The sequence below is a fragment of the Macrosteles quadrilineatus genome, unplaced genomic scaffold (assembly GCF_028750875.1).
Source record: "Macrosteles quadrilineatus isolate MER2022 unplaced genomic scaffold, UCM_ALF_1.0 Scaffold_2__2_contigs__length_208266976, whole genome shotgun sequence".
Classification (NCBI taxonomy): domain Eukaryota; kingdom Metazoa; phylum Arthropoda; class Insecta; order Hemiptera; family Cicadellidae; genus Macrosteles; species Macrosteles quadrilineatus.
The window spans coordinates 98,838,998-98,845,065 of record NW_026542595.1 but is presented as its reverse complement, the minus strand read 5'-3'; positions in this window follow the sequence as shown (position 1 = coordinate 98,845,065).

Below are 6,068 nucleotides of genomic sequence, written 5' to 3'. Positions count from 1 at the left end.
CAGCACAAAGTAACACTTTCCTCCTGATTACAAAGAAAGAGTCAAAACAAATATAGAAATTTTTTTAACATTGACAAGGAACATAACATGATAAATCCGTTATCTCTACTAACACAAAAAGTTGCCTACGTTTTGTAAACATATTGTTTACAAAAGTTGTTTGTAAATGATAATGCTGTGAATATAGGTGAATGATAACTACAGGATGAAACGTACTGGATTTTTCCACACTGATGAATGAAATAGTTATTGCTGTAACTAGTGTGCAAAGTGGCACATTTGCACTCGATAAACTTTACAGATTCGCCTGCGGCTTGTACGTAAACATTTCTCTCATGTGCAGCAAAGGCACTTTGAACTCGAGTTACACATTATATTTTCCCTACAGTAACTATGAATCATATAAATAGTCTTTCAAACACTATAAAACACGTTTTTAGGTTACGTTGAACGAAATGGGAAACGCTGCACCAGCTGATCGTAGTCGTAGTGTTGCCTATTTATTTTCAAGCGTACACGTATTATGTGTTTAATAAAAGCACACTGTTTTCTGTGGTTTGGTTTAAATACTGGAGTGCGAACAATATAAGTGCGGCAAAAGAAAATGAGTGCGCCAAAAGTAAGTAAATGCAGCAATTAGCTACTTTGCGTAATATACTCAGTCCACAATAATTACTCAAACTCCATAGGTGTGCCTATTTAGAAAATAAAAGGAAAGGTTGCTGAAATAAGTAAAACCACATGTAATGGTAAGTGTTAAGAATTCAATTTAAAAGACTTTGTTTAACTACTGTACTGTATGGAACTAACTTATGATCATATGTTGGATTTATTTATTCTGACTTGTAAACAGAGTAGTACCGTAGTGTTGTTATGAATCTTTTAAGAATATACAGTTTCTTTTATAAGTGAATAAAACAGGTTTTTTATTTAGTTACTCGTTAGAACCTGAAATCTGGGAATATTTAATATTTTTAAGGGAATTTCCCTAAAGTTGTAAAAGTAAGGAATCTTTTATCTGTGGAAAAACTGTTTCGTTGTAGAGCTCTGTAGACTAAAACTCATACGAGAATCAAATTATTAAAGTGTTGAGAAACGTAGTATTTAAACATTAATACGTGAATGAAATATTGTAGTATGATTTGATTAAAATTAGTATGTCATGGTTCTTAAAATTCTAAACAAAACCGTACGACCCCCCCCATTGCTGTAAAAATTCCGGTTCAAAAGTTATTGCAACTTTTGTGATTTTCCCTATAAAATAATTATTAAAGATACTCCCACCGCACACTCATGATAAATGTTGTTGACAAACTAATGGGGGAAAGTATGTGTCAGATTGCTGATACCGTTTATAAACAATCAAGTCTGCAGAACATACGATTTTACACTATGCATGTATTAAACTGCAACAAGTAGACTTCTCATGCTTGAAATCTATTTAACAGTTGAACCCGGTCGAGTTCGATGTGTTTCTCGTTTTAGAGTGCTTGTCAAAATAAATGGGATGACCAATGAAAATAAATTACTGACTAAGATCAGCTGTTTATTTAACCTGGTCTATTTTTATGACAAGAACAATGGTCATTTGGTCAAACAAGGTAAAGTTGTAAACCACAAAACACTTTCGGCCCCACTAGTGATTTTACTTACAACATGCTTTTTATCGTGTCTAAATACTCAGCGGAAATTTATCAAGACTGAAAACGCGTTCAGGGACGTATCTGTATCCATAGTGTTGCTTCACTTACAAAGTTATCATTGACGCAACAAAATGTATAACAAAACACGAAAACATGTTTGGTACTATTTCCAGTTTCAACTGGCAGTACAATAATCTGTTCCATTTCCTAAATAGACCGTTAAATTCATGATCTACTTCAAAAAGGAAATTTCCGATTTTTTCTGTTCAGTTATCTCGTAGCTTATTTTACATATCTACAGACTGAAAGTTGTTTGTAGATTCACAAGAAGAAACTCGTCGAAGGTCATAAGTGCAGTGAGATAAGATAATGTGACCTTTCTACCAGACTGATAAACTAAACAAATGTCACACGGTGTCTGACTGTGTGGCCACAATGAAACGATATCTTAAAATAAACAACTCTAAACTTTCCAGACTATTTACTCGATAATAAATACCAAGATTACTATAGTCTTACTGATCCAATGTAAAACGTACCGATCCAAATACGATAGCTGTTATCAAAACTTTTAATGCACGTTGAGCCAGGTTAGGTTATGGTAGGAAGTTCTGTTCAGCGAATTTCCCATATAATAAGGTCTCATGGTAAGACCTGGACCCGGGACTGATTACTTTTTCGTTTTGATGTCCCCAGAGGCCAAAGACAACAATCCATTCAAATTCATATAATAAATACTGTAAGCGCGGTAACTCGAGCAAAAATCATCCGATTTTTATGAAATTTGGTACAGTAATAACATGTAAACCAACGTTTATTCGAACGAGTTCTAGAACCAGCTTGATCGGACCACGGGAATGGGGTTTTATGGGGGTTTATGTGATATTTTCCCATTTTTGGCCCTCAAAACATAGAATTTCTCAATTTCTCTCTAAATAATTTTGTAGAGCTTATAACACAAATTCAGCTCAAAATTAGGGAGAAAATTAAAAGAAAAATGTTAATTAAAAATTCCCATGTTATTCTTGTGGAGAATTAGTAACCTGTTGTAGTTTGCTTGTTTATGGATATATTTTGATCAAATTTAGCAAATTTATAATTTTATACAAATGAATTAACATGTTATTAAAAGACGTTTTTATTACCCTCCCCGTAGCAGCAAACCTAAGTACTTATTAAAAGTAATGTTATTTAAGTATAGAAAAAATCTAACAGGTTAAAGTAATTCTTGAAGTGAAAATACAATCCGGCAAATGGGAATCCACGTAGTCAGCAGCGTGGGTATCCTTATTTCTGTTGATTTTCACAAGGTAAATATCACAAGTAAATTAAATTTGGTGAGGTACATATACAGGTTTTTGTTACCTCCCAGTTCGTCAAGCTTCCTGTTTGGTCCTTTTAAATCTTTCCGGAACAAGTGGGCCATTTAAATATATCCGGAACCATCAAGGAAATCTTGTTTTCGTTTATCGAGGTACCGGTAACCTCTTCCATGTAAATTTAAAATGAGCCGTATTGCTCTCTCGGATTGAATTATTTACATTTCCACAATTATTTATACGAATTACAATCAATTATTTAAGATTAACACAAACGATTATTTACATATTTTTTTTATAAATGTACTAATTTTAAAGTAGTCTAGCTCCCATAGGAACAATGAGATAAAACAAAGCTAAAACTTTAATTGCTGCTACCTAAATAAAAGAATGCACGCCATACACTAACAATAATAATAAATTAAAACTACCGAAACTTAACTTTAAAACTATTTAAATTAACTATTTCAAATATATCTGAACAGGAAAAGTTTTGTTTATTACATCAAAATAATTAGACTTTGAATAGTACAAGTATTGTACACTACTATCATTTAGTATAAAGTTTTACTAAATATCATCGAATAAAGATTAGCCTGGGATAGGTCTTTATACTGTAGAAGTATACTTGTACTATTTATTCAAAGTTCAATGATTTTAGTGTACCAAACATATTTTTTTCTGTATAAAACTTTGCTTTTCGTTACCCAAGCAAAAAGCAATAATCTTAGCAGTTAGATTTGATTTGACATGCATAAGCTACACAGTAGACACAGCTATTCTTGTCAACGCCAATGGCCTGCTGAGAATAAATGAGTTTGCTCAATGTATTGGCCAAGTTTATGACTAGTTCTTGAAATTGAAACAAAATTTCGAACCAACAAAATCTTGGTTTGTAATAGTATATTACGTTACTAGTCCTGAAAATAAGTGTTTACCGGACGAGTGTGGTCGTTCCCGTGCGAGACGAAGTCGAGTACGGGATTACCATATGAGTCCGGTACACACATTTTGAACGAGTTACGTACGATAGTTTACGCCATACTACTTAATCCGTACAAATCCTTATATATTTCCACCAACTAAAGGACTAATAATCACTAGTCATAACCTCTGAGAGAGGTTATGTTTTTGTTTATAACCACTAATTGCCATGAAAATACAGTATAATCAGCTGATTGGTGTCCGGTAAAACTCATTGCAGAACAGTAGTACGCAATGAAACCCCATTTGAATAAACTGGCGGCAAACAGCTGTTTTCTGGACTAAATCCTTGCGTGGAAAGTTCATCAAAATAATGTAGTGTGGCGTAAAAGTGTGTTAAAAGTATGTAAAAGTTGTAAAAGTATGTTTCCCAATTACCATAAAGCTCTCTTACTCTTTGTTCATTTGATATCAGCTGTTGTAACTATGATGAATCATTTTATCACTCATACGGCTAATGGCTATACTGATAACATCTGTAACTACGCATTGTTTGTGGATTATGATTAGTCACTGATATATTTATCACTGCGCTAAGATTGTTACGAGAACTAAGTAACAATTAAGGCCCTTAATTGTTAATTAATTAGGGAATTAAAATATTGCAAGACGCAGTTAAATATTTGTACTACAGTTGACGTAAACAAAATTGATTTTAAAATGGAATTTGACCCAAACAATGCATTTGTATGACATAATATTCTAATCCAAGAGTACATGCCTCAGAGTTCAATACTATTCTAATTATTGTAAGTCAATTGGCAAGCCTGTTTGTAGTAAAGACGTCTGAAGGATTGCCAACAAAATTAAATAGTGTGCAAAAACTAGCGGTAAGGTGTGAGAACGTTTTTTCCTTTGGCTTTAATTAAAGAACTATAGGCAAGTTTAAGATAGCTTAAATTTTAATTAGGGTTATATCTAAGGGTTTTTCATCGTTTACTACTAATTTTGAGTTGTTTTACCATATGAATCATATATGGTAGTGGCTGTTGTACCCGTACATCGCAACGGGAAGAAAAATCAGTTTTATAATCATTGAAATAGATTTAGAATAAAAATCTATTAAGTTTTACATTAAATAATCCTACCACATAGTTGCGTAAAATATATTTATTTCTTTGGATCTGCTGTCTGAAATTGTGAAATGAGCATTTGTCAGTTCTGATTGTTTACATTCAAATGTCAACGAAATGTAAACAAATATTGTAAACTTTCTCATGCTTTCATGGAGACCAATTAATTAATATTTACTTTTGAAACCCTCACTCCAAAACTCTGGACATCCAAGGGGCGTAGCCCGAAAGTTGTGGTTAATTTTGACTGTATTGGTTTAGTAGTCAAGACAGCTGCCCAGACAGAAAGACTGAGACAGATAGACAAACACAACCTCAATTTTATAATAGTAGATTTATAAAGTATCTTTAAAGTTTGATTTAGTGTTTAACCAGGCTCTATATTGAAGCCTGGATAAAAACTGTAAACAATTCAAAACTTACAATAATAAGAACGTTATATGAAACAAATATTAAAAGAGGTTTTACATTTTAGTAAAATATAAGCTATTTGCACTATTTAGAGGCGATTATGTTTTTAACCATAAATACTAGAACAATTAATCCACGATTACCAAAACGTATTAAGAACCATAAAAAATTTAATAAATAAAAACTTAAGCGTCCAATTTTTAATTATTTCAAATTACTTTTATTTTTATTTACCCTCATACAAAACTTACAGTGTATATAAATTAGAAGGCCTAAATGTATGTCTAATCGCGATGGATTAAACTTCCCCAATCTCAAATCCATCCCAAATTTTCAATTCCAAAAGATTATGTAGTGACAGCTGATGTCTTAGCAACCAATTTTGATTATTCTTGTTAGAGTAATGTAAATGAAATGAAATGAAATTATGTTTATTTCCCAACTAAAAAGTACAATTCATGGTATTTTACAGAATGAATTACTTAGCCTACTCCATGTATAGGCCTACAATTAATTGTAACTCTTCTACTGAAAAAATTATTTATCTTTTCTCGTATTTGGTCGTAAGTTTATTTGACATACAAAATACCACGACCAATATTATTCCCTTTTAAATTTGAAACTCACGGATTTTGAAT